Source organism: Thalassophryne amazonica, chromosome 1 (genome assembly GCF_902500255.1).
Source record: "Thalassophryne amazonica chromosome 1, fThaAma1.1, whole genome shotgun sequence".
In the NCBI taxonomy this organism is placed as follows: domain Eukaryota; kingdom Metazoa; phylum Chordata; class Actinopteri; order Batrachoidiformes; family Batrachoididae; genus Thalassophryne; species Thalassophryne amazonica.
This window is the reverse complement of record NC_047103.1, coordinates 101520631-101539620: the sequence shown is the minus strand read 5'-3', so window position 1 is coordinate 101539620 and position 18990 is coordinate 101520631.

Below are 18990 nucleotides of genomic sequence, written 5' to 3'. Positions count from 1 at the left end.
CGACGTCCCGGATCAACACAGCGTTCAGCTTGGAAATGATCTGGTCATTTCTGGCGTCATTTCATGATCTGGCGTGCCCTCCGCCATTGTGCGTTGTCTTTAAACCGGTTGTAACACTCCTTAATCTGTGTGATCCCCATAGAATCGTCCCTGAAAGCCGTCTGAATTTTCCGAATGGTTTCCACCTGGCTGTCTCTCACAGTTTCTGGAAAAATTTGATGAGGCAAAGCTCCAAATCGTTCAGACATTTTCCTCACAATAAAAATCCGACGAGGAGGGTGGACCACTGCTCACTCAAAGCGTGCTCACAGGTGAATGACGCAACCGACAGGCGTGAAAAAACTCACGCATGCGCACGAAGGTTCAAGCTTGGCTGATGCAAGCGCACATGATTCAAATCCATATAGTTTTTGCAAAAAATAAAAAGGTCTGATAGTTTTCTATATTACTCACAGACATGTGCTCTTTGGGGTTTTAGCATGGAAAAATGAACATAAAGCGAAATTAAACCAACGAAGTAGCGGGTCGATCAATGCTTCATTGCTTCAAGCTTCGAAGAAGAGCCGCACTGCAGAAACAGTTGATTACAGACCCTGCAGGGGTTCTGTAATCAACGTAGAGACATGATCACTTTCCTGACAAACACTCCAAAAAACAACGGCAACTCTGAAGGACCGATAAGGAGACCGTCCAAAGATGGCGAATAAGCATCCTTGCTCCTCCCTTGCGGGACGTGGGTGCACGTCGTTGCCTGAGGAGGGCTGGACGGCTGGATGGCTTGCCGGTGGGGGTCCCGTGCTGCACAGTGGGGCTTCTGGTCTGCTGAGGGGTGGGGGTGGCAGGCGATTGGGTGGCCATCATTCCTTTTCATGTTGGGTCTGTCCACTCTGCCATTGATGGACTGGGGTCCAGTGCCTGGGGGTGTCTCTTCCTGGGGCTTGGATCATATGGGGCCCTCCATGCCCCTGCCTCTTCCTCCAGGTTTGTGGGGCCCACCTGTCTCACTCTGGCTCCTCGGCTGCCCCTGCCGCCCCTGGGTCTCATCTCGCGCCTTCCCTCTTTGGGGGCCGCTGTGTGGGGTGGCTCGTCCATCCCCGGCTGCCTGGCCCCCTGTCCCCCCTGTTGGTCTGTTCTTCCTCTGGGCTTCTGGTGCCCTCCGGGACTGCCTGCCTCCACACCATCTTGTGGTTTCCCTGGCACCTCCATTTGGTCTGGGTGTGGGCTGCAGGGCCCGGTGGGGCTAGTGTGTGTGGCCCGCTCCCTGCACTGCACCTCTCCTTTCCGCTGGCTGGTTGGGGTTGGGCCTCACATGTCGCACCCTTTTAATGCACTTCACCAGCATAGTACATGCACACACATCATATTGGGTTTTAAGTAGCATATTATAGGGTTCATATAGATTTGCAGTTAAGTGTTTGGGATGGGTTTGCGATCTCCATGTGCCACTCCTGCCCTCCCATTTTAATGCACACACTTTATTTCTACACATTTAGTAAACACATTCACTAATTTAGAGTCGGGGTCACTAGGTGGTGGTGGGTTTCCAGAGCAAGCTGTGGTGCAGCAGTGTGCCATGGCCTCCCCGTGGGAGAATGTGTATGGGGTTGCTTCCTGTGCCTCCGTGGGGGGGGATACATTCTGGTGCCGCTGGGCCATTCCCCTGGTGGTTCGTCGTGCTGCCCTGGTGACTCTGGTGGCTGCCCTTCCTGGTCCCTGTGCCCATTTTTCTCCTGGTTTTTCCTGGGGCCCTGCATCCTGGGCCCATTTCTGTCTGTTGCATGCAGTCGGCCGTATGGCTTCTGATGTGTCGGAGTGGTTTACATCATATGGTGGGGTTCTGTACTTTTGTCTTAGCTCAACACACCATCCACAGTAGTGATCAGATATTTAGTTGTGATCTGGGTCTCTGTGCGTGGATGGTTGTCTCTTTGTGGCTGTCACCACTATTCGGTTTTGGGTGCTCTTAAGGGGATCAAGACTCAGGTGTCCCAGATTAGGGTATGGATGCTCACTAATTAGACAACAGACTGTTACTGTCACTACTTGTTCATGTGTGGTTGTTTGTCCTGGTAAGTTGTATGGTTGGAGCCCCGTCTCCTTGGTGTGTCACTTCTCATCACTCCACAGGTTTGCCTTCACCACTTCTCTTTCGTTCTTGTTTGTCTTCGTGTTGTTTTGGGGGTCGGCGCTTCCTGATAGAAGTTGTCGGTTGGCTTTAAGTAGGATGTTGTAGGCTGACTGGGAAGGGCGGATGGGGGGGTCACACATGCACACCACACTCACTCACGCACTACATACCTTCTGTCTTGCAAGAATAAATTGCATATACTGTATGTGTATTAATGTACATAAATGGTTCTGCCAGTGTGGCATTTACCATTACTATATATGCAGACGGGGTGGGGGGAGCAATTGAAGTCTTCTCTGTTGCAAAAATATAACTTTGCTGAGTAGTATTGTTGTTTATCATTGTTTCATTATTGTTATGATTATTTGTCATGTGTTGTAATATTTTGAAACTGAATAGACATCTGTGTTGAGCAGATCACATGAACTGGAGCTGATTTTGTGTTAAAAGGGGCAAATATGATAAGTTGTTGCTTCTTTCTGTTACTTTTCATTCATGATGAATGTTGTTGATGCATTTGTCTTTTAAATTAAATAAAGGATTGAAAGGGCAGAGTGAATTGGGTTTAGTATTTTTGGAACCAGGATGATATGAGAACACAAAGTCAAAGCAGCTGAAAAACAATGCCTGCCGGGCCTGCCTAGCATTGAGATGCTTAGCTGAACACAGGTATTCCAAATTCTTGTGGTCAGTCCAGATAAAAATGCCATCTGGACCCCCGCCTACAAATGGCACAACTCCTCCAGGGCCACTTTGACAGCCAGCAGCTTGCGGTCACCAATGTTATAATTTTGTTCTGCTGGTGATAACTTCATAAGATAAGATAAGAAAAGCCTTTATTCATCCCTCAGTGGGGGAAATTTCAGTGTCACATCGCAGCATAGAACAGTAGGAATAGACAGAAGGGCATGCAATAAAACAAACAAGTATCTCTTAAAAAACAAGAACTAAAAAAGCACTGAGTGCCGGGTAAAGCTAAGGCTACCATTGTTCAGTTCAATGCTGCACTGCCGGGATGTTATACACTGTTGGGATGTAAAAGTGATCAAATAAGTGACTTCAGCATGAAATGTATGGTAAATTACTCTGATATTTACAATATGGACAGGTTAAAATATAGTAGGTAAAGTGACTTGAGTTTGCACCATAAGTTAAATTATTGCACCTAATAAATACAGCAGGTAATGACATGATTATTGTCCTGGTTGCTATGGTTACCACAGTGCTAGCATTGTTCATTGTACAGTCTGACAGCAGCCGGGAGAAACGATCTGCGGAATCTCTCCCTCACACAGCGAGGGTGGATGAGTCTGTCACTGAAACTGCTCTCCAGAGCAGACAGAACATCCTGCAGGGGGTGACACCAGCATAGATGTAAGTTTAGCCAGGACCCTCCTGTCCCACACCTCCTGCACAGAGTCTAGAGGACAGCCCAGGACAGAGCAGGATTTCCTGATGATCTTATCCAGTCTTTTCCTGTCTCTCTCTGTGATGCTGCTGCTCCAGCAGACCACACCGTACAGGATGGCTGAAGCCACTTCAGAGTCATAGAAGGTCTTCAGGAGTGGCCCCCTCACTCCAAAAGACCTCAGCCTCCTCAGGAGGTAGAGGCGGCTCTGACCCTTCCTGTAAAGTGCGTCCGTGTTGTGAGTCCAGTCCAGTTTGTTGTTCAGATGAACACTCAGGTACTTATATGAGTCCACTCTGTCAGTGTCCCTTCCCTGGATGTTCACTGGGGGGAGTGTAGTGGAGCGGCGTCTGAAGTCCACCACCATCTCCTTGGTCTTCCCCGCGTTGATGAGGAGGTGGTTCCTCTGACACCAGTCCACAAAGTCCTGCATTAGTCCTATGTACTCCGCTTCATCATTGTCCATAATGAGTCCAATGAGGGCAGAGTCATCGGACACAGCTGTATGTGTTGTGTCTGAAGTCTACAGTGTAAAGAGTGAAGAGGAAGGGCACGAGGACCGTCCCTTGGGGGCCCCCACACTGCAGGTCAGGAGGTCAGACATGCAGTTCTTGGTCCTCACAAACTGGGGCCGGTTTGTGAGGTAGTCAAGGACCCACTTAGCCAGATCCTTGTCCACTCCTGCAATCACCAGCTTGTCCCTCAGGAGCCGTGGCTGGATGGTGTTAAAAGCGCTAGAGAAGTCAAAGAAGAGAATCCTCACAGCACTGCCTGGCCTCTCCAGGTGGGACAGTGAGCGGTGTAGCAGGGAGATGAAGGCATCCTCCGCTCCGATGCCGGGCCGGTAGGCAAACTGCTGTGGGTCCACAGCAGAGCTCACCATGGGGCGGAGGTGACACAGGATGAGGCGCTCTAGGGTCTTCATCAGGTGGGATGTGAGTGCCACTGGCCTGAAGCTGTTGAGGTCCTTGGCGTGTGGTGTTTTGCGCACTGGGACCACATATGACATTTTCCAAAGGTGTGGCACCGTCCTCAGCTTCAGGCTCAGGTTGAAGACCCGCTCCATGACCCCACACAACTCATCTGCGCAGGATTTGAGGAGCCTCTGGCTAATCTGGTGTGGGCCCACTGCCTTTTTGCTCTTTAGTCTCTTCAGCTGACTCCTGACCTGGTCTGCCGTGAAGAGTAGAGAGCAGGTGGGGGGGAAGGTAGGGGTGGAGGAGAGGGAGGAGGTCTGGCTGATGCCAGGATGTGTATTGGGAATGAAGCAGTCTGTGGCGGCGGTGTGAGCGGAAGTGTAAGGAGGGGGAGGGGGATACTGGGCAGAGGCACAGAAGACAGAGGAGGAGGAGGGGTTGTGTCAAATCTCAGGAAGTGCTTGTTGAGGTCGTTGGGGTTATCTATTTTTCACCGTAATGTTATTAAGACCGCTATAATCGATACAAGGTTGTAGTGTCTTATTCTTCTTTTCTATCAAAAAGAACCCCACACCAGCAGGGGATGAGGAAGGCTGAATTAACCCAGCGGTGAGTGATTTCTGGATGTACTCCTCCATGGGCTGTCATTCAGGTCTTGAAAAAGAATACAGCTTACCCCTTTCAGGCATGGTTCCAGGTAGTAAGTCTACTGGACAATCATAAGGATGGTGTGGTGGCAAAGACTTGCCCTTTGCTAAACACCATGGCTAAATCATGATAGCATGTGGGGACATTAGTTAAAACAGGCTTAGGAGGTGTCAAAGACTCCTTAGGTTGGGCCAGGAATATATTCTAGCAAGTCTGCCCCCAAGACAAGATCTGCCCAGTAGTCCATTCAATATTTGGGCTGTGTTTCATTAACCAAGGTTGCCCCAAAACAACTGGATGTGACATTTTACCAAAAATGTAGAAACTCAGGGATTCTGTTTGCCCATTAGCCAGTGGTGGGCGCAGTTTCGATAATCTGATAACCGATAATGTTTTCATTATTGGATTATCTTTTTAGATAGCTTTAAAAACCATTATCGGACTAATTATTTTTGTCTGATAATTTTTAGACCGATAACGTGAAAAATAAAGCTGAACAGCTACAAATATTTATAAAATTTAAAATCAGTTGAGTACCTACCTGTTAAATGTTTTGTAGCTGATGTGTAGTTCTACCCTCTGCAAAACAGAGAAGAGCTGATTTAAGAAGAAATTATTTAAATTAATGTCATGTCTGAAGTTTTATAAAGTGAAAATATCAGATATATGTTTTAGTTTTTAAGTAATCCGCTAATTTTTAAGGTTTTAGTGTGGATATATGCTGTGCCCAGCAGTGCATTATGGGTAGGATAGGGTAATCTCAGTACGTTCACGACATGAGAAATGCATTTCAGACACTCTGATCAGGCTCTACGGACAACAGCATTAAAGTCCAGTGCCTAAAACTCTTGTGAATATATTCTCTGGGTTTATAGACGTTGTTATTGTGTCTGCGTTTATTAAATTCCACGCATCTTAAATGTAGCAGAAATGGATTATCTGGAATTTTGTTTTGGCAAGTTTTCAAGGTCTCTACTTTCATCTACTGGCCAGTAGTGTTCATTCGCCCTATTGACGTATCCCATAATCCCTTGCATGCCAGAGAGTCTGTGGTGTGTTGCCTTGGGTCCTGTCTGGTTTCTGTTTTTTTCTCTCTCCCCAGGTGGTTGGACACGGAGCTGATTGGGGATTATCACACCTGTCACTCATCACGGTGCACAGTTTTTAACCCAGTTCAACACATCCACCTGCGCCAGAAACTCAGTTTCCTCAACCTGGTACCTGGCCTCTCTATCTAATTCATATAGAACTTTTGTGGATTCCTATGCAGGGCTTTTTCTGTCTTTAGGCTCGGCGTCTTTACGCTTCTACTGATCTCAGTTGTTACTGGACAGTTGTGAGTGCTCTGTCACCGTGTGCTCATCCACTTACCTGTCTGTTGTCTTCCCTCCAGCCTCTGTCAGCTCCGTAGAAGACCACCTGGCCTCGATCACGGATCCATCTGAACCTCGCTTATCACTGGACTCTGGGCTGACGGATACAGCTCCCTATTTTCCATCGCTGTGCGGGCCACGTCTCCACTCCTCAGGCCACTTTGCATCATCCAGATTTTGTTGCATATCTTTCATCAATCTTGTAATAAACCTTGTTATTCATCCATTTTCACTGTTCTCTGCATTTTGGGTCCAATTCAGTCCAGGCAGATCATAACAGGTGTTTCTGGCCAGCGTCATGGATCCAGCAGGAACGGACCCGGTCCAGCGGGCCATCTCTCTGCAGGGAGAGTTCCTGGGGAAGCAGCAAGAACAGCTGAACACTCTTCTGGAGCAGGTTCAGACACTCACTCAACAGTTGGCGCTTTCACAGGCACATCTCACAGCACTCTCCTCGCAGGTTGAGGAGCTAAAAACACGCCCCCACCCATTCTGCCTCCTCCGGTGTCGGTAGCAGCTTTGCTTCCTCCGGTTTCATTAACGGCACCTGCAGTGACAGTCCAGACCCACGAACCCCACATTTGCCACCCAGATCCATTCTCTGGTGATGTAAATACTTGCTCGGCTTTTCTGATGCAGTGCTCTTTGTTTTTTTCTCAGCGCTCCTCCCACTACGCGACTGATTCCAGCAAAGTGGCTTATGTTATCAATCTGCTCCATGGGGAGGCTCATACCTGGGCCACCGCACTTTGGGATAATGAGTCCCACTTTTAGATTTGTACCAAACTTTCATGCTCGAATTTAGACTTATTTTTGATCATCCCATGTGGAGGCACACCACCTCGCAGCGCCTCCTGACCCTCCAACAGGAGCACCGAAGCACCGCAGAGTATTCCGTCGACTTCCATGTGCTCACCGCGGAAGCAGATTGGAATCCCGAGATGTTGCAAAATGTTTATATGCACGGCCTGTCAGAGGCGCTCAAAGACGAGCTGGCGGTACGGGATGAGCCAGCCGATTTTGATCACCTTATTGCTCTGGTCATTAAAATCGATAACCATTTAAGGGAACATCGGAGGGAGAGAAGCTGGAGGGCTGACCGCGTCACACCCACCTCGATCCCTCCGCAACACGGACTAGGTCCTTCTCTGCCTAGCTCCGCTGGGCCTCTTCTCTCCAGTCCTCCAGCTCCCCCTGCTGACGAACCCATGCAGTTGGGCAGGGCAAAATTATCCCCAAATGAGCAGCATCGGAGGCTGGAGGCTGGAGTATGTCTCTATTGCGGAGCTAAGGGCCATGTACTTAACTCCTGTCCTGTGCGGCCAAAAGAAAAGGCTCATCCGTAAGATCTGGGCTTTGGGTGAGCCAGGTCAAGTTCATGGGTGTTAATACATCTCGCACCCAAGTCCCGGCCACAATCCTGTTTGGTCAGCTTACACTCTCATTATCTGCACTAATAGCCACTGGGGCTGAGGGAAATTTCTTAGATCTCAAGGTGGTGACTGAAGCACACATCCCGGTCAAAGCACTCCTGTCACCATTAAATGTGCATGCTTTAGACGGCACCTCCCTGCCCCCATCACCCACCAGACTGAAGCAGTCACGTTGGTGGTGTCCGGCAACCACCGTGAGACAATCTGTTTTATTGTATTTTCCTCCACATCCCCACTGGTGTTAGGACATCCTTGGGCTGTATGATGCAATCCCCAGATTGATCATCACCCAGTGGAGTGAAGCCTGCCTCAGACGGTGCCTTCGTTCCTCAGTTCTGCCCAGCAGTGGTGCTGGGGAGGGTCACTCCATACCGCCTGATCTTTCGTTAGTTCCTGAAATTTATCATGACCTTGCTGAGGTGTTCAGCAAAGATCATGCTCTGTCACTCCCTCTTCACAGACCATATGACATCTCCATCTATCTCCTCCCTGGCATGAAGTTTCCTTCTAGTCGGTTGTACAACTTGTCGCGCCCGGAGAGAGAAGTGATGGAGACTTATATCCGGGACTCCCTGGCCGCTGGGCTGATTTGGCACTCATCATCACCACTAGGGGCAGGCTTCTTTTCTGTTGGCAAGAAGGATGGTACCTTGCGCCAGTGCATTGATTTCAGGGGGCTGAACGCCATCACAGTCCACAACCGGTACCCTCTCCCCCTCTTTGATTCCGCGTTCACGCCCCTGCACGGTGCAACCATATTCACCAAATTGGACCTCAGGAACAGTTACCACCTAGTGCGTGTCAAGGAGGGGGATGAGTGGAAGACCGCCTTTAACACCCCACTCAGGCACTCTGAGTACCTTGTGATGCCCTTCGGTCTCACCAGTGCACCTGCCACGTTTCAGTGACTTGTGAATGATGTCCTTTGGGATTACCTCCACCGTTTCATATTCGTTTATCTCGACGACATGTTGATTTTCTCCTCCTCACTGTCCGAGCATACTAAGCATGTCCGTCTGGTCCTCCACAGATTGTTAGAGAACCGGCTTTTTGTTAAAGCAGAAAAGTGTGAGTTTCACAAGGACACCATCTCATTTCTAGGGTTCATTGTGTCACACAACCAGATACAGCCCGATCCGGCCAAAGTAAAAGCAGTGTTAGACTGGCCAACTCCCACCTCAGTCAAACAACTACAACAATTGCTCAGTTTCGCCAATTTTTATCGCAGGTTTTTCCGCAATTAAAGTCAGGTTGCATCTCCTCTCACTGCTCTCACCTCAGTTAAAGTCCAGTTTCAGTGGTCCCCGCAGGCCAAAGTGGCCTTCAATCATCTCAAACATCTATTTTCCACGGCCCCGGTTCTTATTCAACCTAACCCGGACCGCTAGTTCATTGTGGAAGTGGATGCTTCCGATCTGGGTATACGGGCTGTGCTTTCCCAGCGGGCGGAGGGTGACGGTCACCTCCATCCGTGGGCTTTCATCTCCCGTAAAATGCCTGTTTTTACAAATACAAAAATGGAATATTTTACAAAAGCACATTTATCTGTAAACACCAACACACGACACACATCACATTAACGTGTTGGTTTACATAATGAATGACTCAACCAATCAGTGTTTAGCAGAAGAGGCACATTTTACCCAGAATCCTTTGCTATCTGTCTGTATTTTTTACAAAACTTCAGAATTAGTGCATTATTCAACATTAAAAGATATATGTTATATTTTAACTTTGTACAAACAGAATTGACATTAACACTAGAACTATCAGCCTTTTCTCACTACTCCTTTTTCTACCAGAGGGTGCCAAATGTCACTGCTGGGGTAATCTACAACTCATTAGGCCACCTTTTCTTATGTGAATGCAGCCATTAGAATGGAATGTGCCAGTGCCAGAGTCACCAGCAGTTTGAGCCTAAGGATAGTGTTGATTCTTATTATATCCATCCATCCATCCATTTTCTTCCGCTTTATCTGGAGTCGGGTCGCGGGGGCAGCAGCTCAAGCAAAGCCGCCCAGACCTCCCAATCCACACACACCCCCTCCAGCTCCTCCGGGGGAACCCCAAGGCATTTCCAAGCCAGCCGAGAGATGTAGTCCCTCCAGCGTGTCCAGCGTGTTATATAATTATATAATATATAATAATAATTTACTTTAATGTCCACGAATGTATGAAGCTAACTGTTTTTTAATATATATACGTGGTCTATTAGAAAAGAAACCAACCTTTTTATTTTTTTTCAAAAACTATAGGGATTTGAATCACATGCGATTACATCAGACAAGCTTGAACCCTCGTGCGCATGCGTGAGTTTTTTCACGCCTGTTGGTTGCGTCATTCGCTTGTGGGCAGGCTTTGAGTGAGGACTGGTCCACCCCTCCCGTCTATTTTTTCATTGTTTAGGAATGGCTCAGAGACTGCCACTTTGCTTGATCAAAATTTTTTCAGAAACTGTAAGGCACATCCAAGTGGACACCATTCGAGAAATTCAGCTGGTTTTCGGTGAAAATTTAAAGGGCTGATGAGAGATTATGGAGTGTTACTGTCGCTTTATGGACAACCCATGGAGCAGAGCAGGATTTCCTGATGATCTTATCCAGTCTTTTCCTGTCTCTCTCTGTGATGCTGCTGCTCCAGCAGACCACACCGTACAGGATGGCTGAAGCCACTTCAGAGTCATAGAAGGTCTTCAGGAGTGGCCCCCTCACTCCAAAAGACCTCAGCCTCCTCAGGAGGTAGAGGCGGCTCTGACCCTTCCTGTAAAGTGCGTCCGTGTTGTGAGTCCAGTCCAGTTTGTTGTTCAGATGAACACTCAGGTACTTATATGAGTCCACTCTGTCAGTGTCCCTTCCCTGGATGTTCACTGGGGGGAGTGTAGTGGAGCGGCGTCTGAAGTCCACCACCATCTCCTTGGTCTTCCCCGCGTTGATGAGGAGGTGGTTCCTCTGACACCAGTCCACAAAGTCCTGCATTAGTCCTATGTACTCCGCTTCATCATTGTCCATAATGAGTCCAATGAGGGCAGAGTCATCGGACACAGCTGTATGTGTTGTGTCTGAAGTCTACAGTGTAAAGAGTGAAGAGGAAGGGCACGAGGACCGTCCCTTGGGGGCCCCCACACTGCAGGTCAGGAGGTCAGACATGCAGTTCTTGGTCCTCACAAACTGGGGCCGGTTTGTGAGGTAGTCAAGGACCCACTTAGCCAGATCCTTGTCCACTCCTGCAATCACCAGCTTGTCCTCAGGAGCCGTGGCTGGATGGTGTTAAAAGCGCTAGAGAAGTCAAAGAAGAGAATCCTCACAGCACTGCCTGGCCTCTCCAGGTGGGACAGTGAGCGGTGTAGCAGGGAGATGAAGGCATCCTCCGCTCCGATGCCGGGCCGGTAGGCAAACTGCTGTGGGTCCACAGCAGAGCTCACCATGGGGCGGAGGTGACACAGGATGAGGCGCTCTAGGGTCTTCATCAGGTGGGATGTGAGTTCCACTGGCCTGAAGCTGTTGAGGTCCTTGGCGTGTGGTGTTTTGCGCACTGGGACCACATATGACATTTTCCAAAGGTGTGGCACCGTCCTCAGCTTCAGGCTCAGGTTGAAGACCCGCTCCATGACCCCACACAACTCATCTGCGCAGGATTTGAGGAGCCTCTGGCTAATCTGGTGTGGGCCCACTGCCTTTTTGCTCTTTAGTCTCTTCAGCTGACTCCTGACCTGGTCTGCCGTGAAGAGTAGAGAGCAGGTGGGGGGGAAGGTAGGGGTGGAGGAGAGGGAGGAGGTCTGGCTGATGCCAGGATGTGTATTGGGAATGAAGCAGTCTGTGGCGGCGGTGTGAGCGGAAGTGTAAGGAGGGGGAGGGGGATACTGGGCAGAGGCACAGAAGACAGAGGAGGAGGAGGGGTTGTGTCAAATCTCAGGAAGTGCTTGTTGAGGTCGTTGGGGTTATCTATTTTCACCGTAATGTTATTAAGACCGCTATAATCGATACAAGGTTGTAGTGTCTTATTCTTCTTTTCTATCAAAAAGAACCCCACACCAGCAGGGGATGAGGAAGGCTGAATTAACCCAGCGGTGAGTGATTTCTGGATGTACTCCTCCATGGGCTGTCATTCAGGTCTTGAAAAAGAATACAGCTTACCCCTTTCAGGCATGGTTCCAGGTAGTAAGTCTACTGGACAATCATAAGGATGGTGTGGTGGCAAAGACTTGCCCTTTGCTAAACACCATGGCTAAATCATGATAGCATGTGGGGACATTAGTTAAAACAGGCTTAGGAGGTGTCAAAGACTCCTTAGGTTGGGCCAGGAATATATTCTAGCAAGTCTGCCCCCAAGACAAGATCTGCCCAGTAGTCCATTCAATATTTGGGCTGTGTTTCATTAACCAAGGTTGCCCCAAAACAACTGGATGTGACATTTTACCAAAAATGTAGAAACTCAGGGATTCTGTTTGCCCATTAGCCAGTGGTGGGCGCAGTTTCGATAATCTGATAACCGATAATGTTTTCATTATTGGATTATCTTTTTAGATAGCTTTAAAAACCATTATCGGACTAATTATTTTTGTCTGATAATTTTTAGACCGATAACGTGAAAAATAAAGCTGAACAGCTACAAATATTTATAAAATTTAAAATCAGTTGAGTACCTACCTGTTAAATGTTTTGTAGCTGATGTGTAGTTCTACCCTCTGCAAAACAGAGAAGAGCTGATTTAAGAAGAAATTATTTAAATTAATGTCATGTCTGAAGTTTTATAAAGTGAAAATATCAGATATATGTTTTAGTTTTTAAGTAATCCGCTAATTTTTAAGGTTTTAGTGTGGATATATGCTGTGCCCAGCAGTGCATTATGGGTAGGATAGGGTAATCTCAGTACGTTCACGACATGAGAAATGCATTTCAGACACTCTGATCAGGCTCTACGGACAACAGCATTAAAGTCCAGTGCCTAAAACTCTTGTGAATATATTCTCTGGGTTTATAGACGTTGTTATTGTGTCTGCGTTTATTAAATTCCACGCATCTTAAATGTAGCAGAAATGGATTATCTGGAATTTTGTTTTGGCAAGTTTTCAAGGTCTCTACTTTCATCTACTGGCCAGTAGTGTTCATTCGCCCTATTGACGTATCCCATAATCCCTTGCATGCCAGAGAGTCTGTGGTGTGTTGCCTTGGGTCCTGTCTGGTTTCTGTTTTTTTCTCTCTCCCCAGGTGGTTGGACACGGAGCTGATTGGGGATTATCACACCTGTCACTCATCACGGTGCACAGTTTTTAACCCAGTTCAACACATCCACCTGCGCCAGAAACTCAGTTTCCTCAACCTGGTACCTGGCCTCTCTATCTAATTCATATAGAACTTTTGTGGATTCCTATGCAGGGCTTTTTCTGTCTTTAGGCTCGGCGTCTTTACGCTTCTACTGATCTCAGTTGTTACTGGACAGTTGTGAGTGCTCTGTCACCGTGTGCTCATCCACTTACCTGTCTGTTGTCTTCCCTCCAGCCTCTGTCAGCTCCGTAGAAGACCACCTGGCCTCGATCACGGATCCATCTGAACCTCGCTTATCACTGGACTCTGGGCTGACGGATACAGCTCCCTATTTTCCATCGCTGTGCGGGCCACGTCTCCACTCCTCAGGCCACTTTGCATCATCCAGATTTTGTTGCATATCTTTCATCAATCTTGTAATAAACCTTGTTATTCATCCATTTTCACTGTTCTCTGCATTTTGGGTCCAATTCAGTCCAGGCAGATCATAACAGGTGTTTCTGGCCAGCGTCATGGATCCAGCAGGAACGGACCCGGTCCAGCGGGCCATCTCTCTGCAGGGAGAGTTCCTGGGGAAGCAGCAAGAACAGCTGAACACTCTTCTGGAGCAGGTTCAGACACTCACTCAACAGTTGGCGCTTTCACAGGCACATCTCACAGCACTCTCCTCGCAGGTTGAGGAGCTAAAAACACGCCCCCACCCATTCTGCCTCCTCCGGTGTCGGTAGCAGCTTTGCTTCCTCCGGTTTCATTAACGGCACCTGCAGTGACAGTCCAGACCCACGAACCCCACATTTGCCACCCAGATCCATTCTCTGGTGATGTAAATACTTGCTCGGCTTTTCTGATGCAGTGCTCTTTGTTTTTTTCTCAGCGCTCCTCCCACTACGCGACTGATTCCAGCAAAGTGGCTTATGTTATCAATCTGCTCCATGGGGAGGCTCATACCTGGGCCACCGCACTTTGGGATAATGAGTCCCACTTTTAGATTTGTACCAAACTTTCATGCTCGAATTTAGACTTATTTTTGATCATCCCATGTGGAGGCACACCACCTCGCAGCGCCTCCTGACCCTCCAACAGGAGCACCGAAGCACCGCAGAGTATTCCGTCGACTTCCATGTGCTCACCGCGGAAGCAGATTGGAATCCCGAGATGTTGCAAAATGTTTATATGCACGGCCTGTCAGAGGCGCTCAAAGACGAGCTGGCGGTACGGGATGAGCCAGCCGATTTTGATCACCTTATTGCTCTGGTCATTAAAATCGATAACCATTTAAGGGAACATCGGAGGGAGAGAAGCTGGAGGGCTGACCGCGTCACACCCACCTCGATCCCTCCGCAACACGGACTAGGTCCTTCTCTGCCTAGCTCCGCTGGGCCTCTTCTCTCCAGTCCTCCAGCTCCCCCTGCTGACGAACCCATGCAGTTGGGCAGGGCAAAATTATCCCCAAATGAGCAGCATCGGAGGCTGGAGGCTGGAGTATGTCTCTATTGCGGAGCTAAGGGCCATGTACTTAACTCCTGTCCTGTGCGGCCAAAGAAAAGGCTCATCCGTAAGATCTGGGCTTTGGGTGAGCCAGGTCAAGTTCATGGGTGTTAATACATCTCGCACCCAAGTCCCGGCCACAATCCTGTTTGGTCAGCTTACACTCTCATTATCTGCACTAATAGCCACTGGGGCTGAGGGAAATTTCTTAGATCTCAAGGTGGTGACTGAAGCACACATCCCGGTCAAAGCACTCCTGTCACCATTAAATGTGCATGCTTTAGACGGCACCTCCCTGCCCCCATCACCCACCAGACTGAAGCAGTCACGTTGGTGGTGTCCGGCAACCACCGTGAGACAATCTGTTTTATTGTATTTTCCTCCACATCCCCACTGGTGTTAGGACATCCTTGGGCTGTATGATGCAATCCCCAGATTGATCATCACCCAGTGGAGTGAAGCCTGCCTCAGACGATGCCTTCGTTCCTCAGTTCTGCCCAGCAGTGGTGCTGGGGAGGGTCACTCCATACCGCCTGATCTTTCGTTAGTTCCTGAAATTTATCATGACCTTGCTGAGGTGTTCAGCAAAGATCATGCTCTGTCACTCCCTCTTCACAGACCATATGACATCTCCATCTATCTCCTCCCTGGCATGAAGTTTCCTTCTAGTCGGTTGTACAACTTGTCGCGCCCGGAGAGAGAAGTGATGGAGACTTATATCCGGGACTCCCTGGCCGCTGGGCTGATTTGGCACTCATCATCACCACTAGGGGCAGGCTTCTTTTCTGTTGGCAAGAAGGATGGTACCTTGCGCCAGTGCATTGATTTCAGGGGGCTGAACGCCATCACAGTCCACAACCGGTACCCTCTCCCCCTCTTTGATTCCGCGTTCACGCCCCTGCACGGTGCAACCATATTCACCAAATTGGACCTCAGGAACAGTTACCACCTAGTGCGTGTCAAGGAGGGGGATGAGTGGAAGACCGCCTTTAACACCCCACTCAGGCACTCTGAGTACCTTGTGATGCCCTTCGGTCTCACCAGTGCACCTGCCACGTTTCAGTGACTTGTGAATGATGTCCTTTGGGATTACCTCCACCGTTTCATATTCGTTTATCTCGACGACATGTTGATTTTCTCCTCCTCACTGTCCGAGCATACTAAGCATGTCCGTCTGGTCCTCCACAGATTGTTAGAGAACCGGCTTTTTGTTAAAGCAGAAAAGTGTGAGTTTCACAAGGACACCATCTCATTTCTAGGGTTCATTGTGTCACACAACCAGATACAGCCCGATCCGGCCAAAGTAAAAGCAGTGTTAGACTGGCCAACTCCCACCTCAGTCAAACAACTACAACAATTGCTCAGTTTCGCCAATTTTTATCGCAGGTTTTTCCGCAATTAAAGTCAGGTTGCATCTCCTCTCACTGCTCTCACCTCAGTTAAAGTCCAGTTTCAGTGGTCCCCGCAGGCCAAAGTGGCCTTCAATCATCTCAAACATCTATTTTCCACGGCCCCGGTTCTTATTCAACCTAACCCGGACCGCTAGTTCATTGTGGAAGTGGATGCTTCCGATCTGGGTATACGGGCTGTGCTTTCCCAGCGGGCGGAGGGTGACGGTCACCTCCATCCGTGGGCTTTCATCTCCCGTAAAAATGCCTGTTTTTACAAATACAAAAATGGAATATTTTACAAAAGCACATTTATCTGTAAACACCAACACACGACACACATCACATTAACGTGTTGGTTTACATAATGAATGACTCAACCAATCAGTGTTTAGCAGAAGAGGCACATTTTACCCAGAATCCTTTGCTATCTGTCTGTATTTTTTACAAAACTTCAGAATTAGTGCATTATTCAACATTAAAAGATATATGTTATATTTTAACTTTGTACAAACAGAATTGACATTAACACTAGAACTATCAGCCTTTTCTCACTACTCCTTTTTCTACCAGAGGGTGCCAAATGTCACTGCTGGGGTAATCTACAACTCATTAGGCCACCTTTTCTTATGTGAATGCAGCCATTAGAATGGAATGTGCCAGTGCCAGAGTCACCAGCAGTTTGAGCCTAAGGATAGTGTTGATTCTTATTATATCCATCCATCCATCCATTTTCTTCCGCTTTATCTGGAGTCGGGTCGCGGGGGCAGCAGCTCAAGCAAAGCCGCCCAGACCTCCCAATCCACACACACCCCCTCCAGCTCCTCCGGGGGAACCCCAAGGCATTTCCAAGCCAGCCGAGAGATGTAGTCCCTCCAGCGTGTCCAGCGTGTTATATAATTATATAATATATAATAATAATTTACTTTAATGTCCACGAATGTATGAAGCTAACTGTTTTTTAATATATATACGTGGTCTATTAGAAAAGAAACCGACCTTTTTATTTTTTTTCAAAACTATAGGGATTTGAATCACATGCGATTACATCAGACAAGCTTGAACCCTCGTGCGCATGCGTGAGTTTTTTCACGCCTGTTGGTTGCGTCATTCGCTTGTGGGCAGGCTTTGAGTGAGGACTGGTCCACCCCTCCCGTCTATTTTTTCATTGTTTAGGAATGGCTCAGAGACTGCCACTTTGCTTGATCAAAATTTTTTCAGAAACTGTAAGGCACATCCAAGTGGACACCATTCGAGAAATTCAGCTGGTTTTCGGTGAAAATTTAAAGGGCTGATGAGAGATTATGGAGTGTTACTGTCGCTTTATGGACAACCCATGGAGCAGAGCAGGATTTCCTGATGATCTTATCCAGTCTTTTCCTGTCTCTCTCTGTGATGCTGCTGCTCCAGCAGACCACACCGTACAGGATGGCTGAAGCCACTTCAGAGTCATAGAAGGTCTTCAGGAGTGGCCCCCTCACTCCAAAGACCTCAGCCTCCTCAGGAGGTAGAGGCGGCTCTGACCCTTCCTGTAAAGTGCGTCCGTGTTGTGAGTCCAGTCCAGTTTGTTGTTCAGATGAACACTCAGGTACTTATATGAGTCCACTCTGTCAGTGTCCCTTCCCTGGATGTTCACTGGGGGGAGTGTAGTGGAGCGGCGTCTGAAGTCCACCACCATCTCCTTGGTCTTCCCCGCGTTGATGAGGAGGTGGTTCCTCTGACACCAGTCCACAAAGTCCTGCATTAGTCCTATGTACTCCGCTTCATCATTGTCCATAATGAGTCCAATGAGGGCAGAGTCATCGGACACAGCTGTATGTGTTGTGTCTGAAGTCTACAGTGTAAAGAGTGAAGAGGAAGGGCACGAGGACCGTCCCTTGGGGGCCCCCACACTGCAGGTCAGGAGGTCAGACATGCAGTTCTTGGTCCTCACAAACTGGGGCCGGTTTGTGAGGTAGTCAAGGACCCACTTAGCCAGATCCTTGTCCACTCCTGCAATCACCAGCTTGTCCCTCAGGAGCCGTGGCTGGATGGTGTTAAAAGCGCTAGAGAAGTCAAAGAAGAGAATCCTCACAGCACTGCCTGGCCTCTCCAGGTGGGACAGTGAGCGGTGTAGCAGGGAGATGAAGGCATCCTCCGCTCCGATGCCGGGCCGGTAGGCAAACTGCTGTGGGTCCACAGCAGAGCTCACCATGGGGCGGAGGTGACACAGGATGAGGCGCTCTAGGGTCTTCATCAGGTGGGATGTGAGTTCCACTGGCCTGAAGCTGTTGAGGTCCTTGGCGTGTGGTGTTTTGCGCACTGGGACCACATATGACATTTTCCAAAGGTGTGGCCACCGTCCTCAGCTTCAGGCTCAGGTTGAAGACCCGCTCCATGACCCCACACAACTCATCTGCGCAGGATTTGAGGAGCCTCTGGCTAATCTGGTGTGGGCCCACTGCCTTTTTGCTCTTTAGTCTCTTCAGCTGACTCCTGACCTGGTCTGCCGTGAAGAGTAGAGAGCAGGTGGGGGGGAAGGTAGGGGTGGAGGAGAGGGAGGAGGTCTGGCTGATGCCAGGATGTGTATTGGGAATGAAGCAGTCTGTGGCGGCGGTGTGAGCGGAAGTGTAAGGAGGGGGAGGGGGATACTGGGCAGAGGCACAGAAGACAGAGGAGGAGGAGGGGTTGTGTCAAATCTCAGGAAGTGCTTGTTGAGGTCGTTGGGGGTTATCTATTTTTCACCGTAATGTTATTAAGACCGCTATAATCGATACAAGGTTGTAGTGTCTTATTCTTCTTTTCTATCAAAAAGAACCCCACACCAGCAGGGGATGAGGAAGGCTGAATTAACCCAGCGGTGAGTGATTTCTGGATGTACTCCTCCATGGGCTGTCATTCAGGTCTTGAAAAAGAATACAGCTTACCCCTTTCAGGCATGGTTCCAGGTAGTAAGTCTACTGG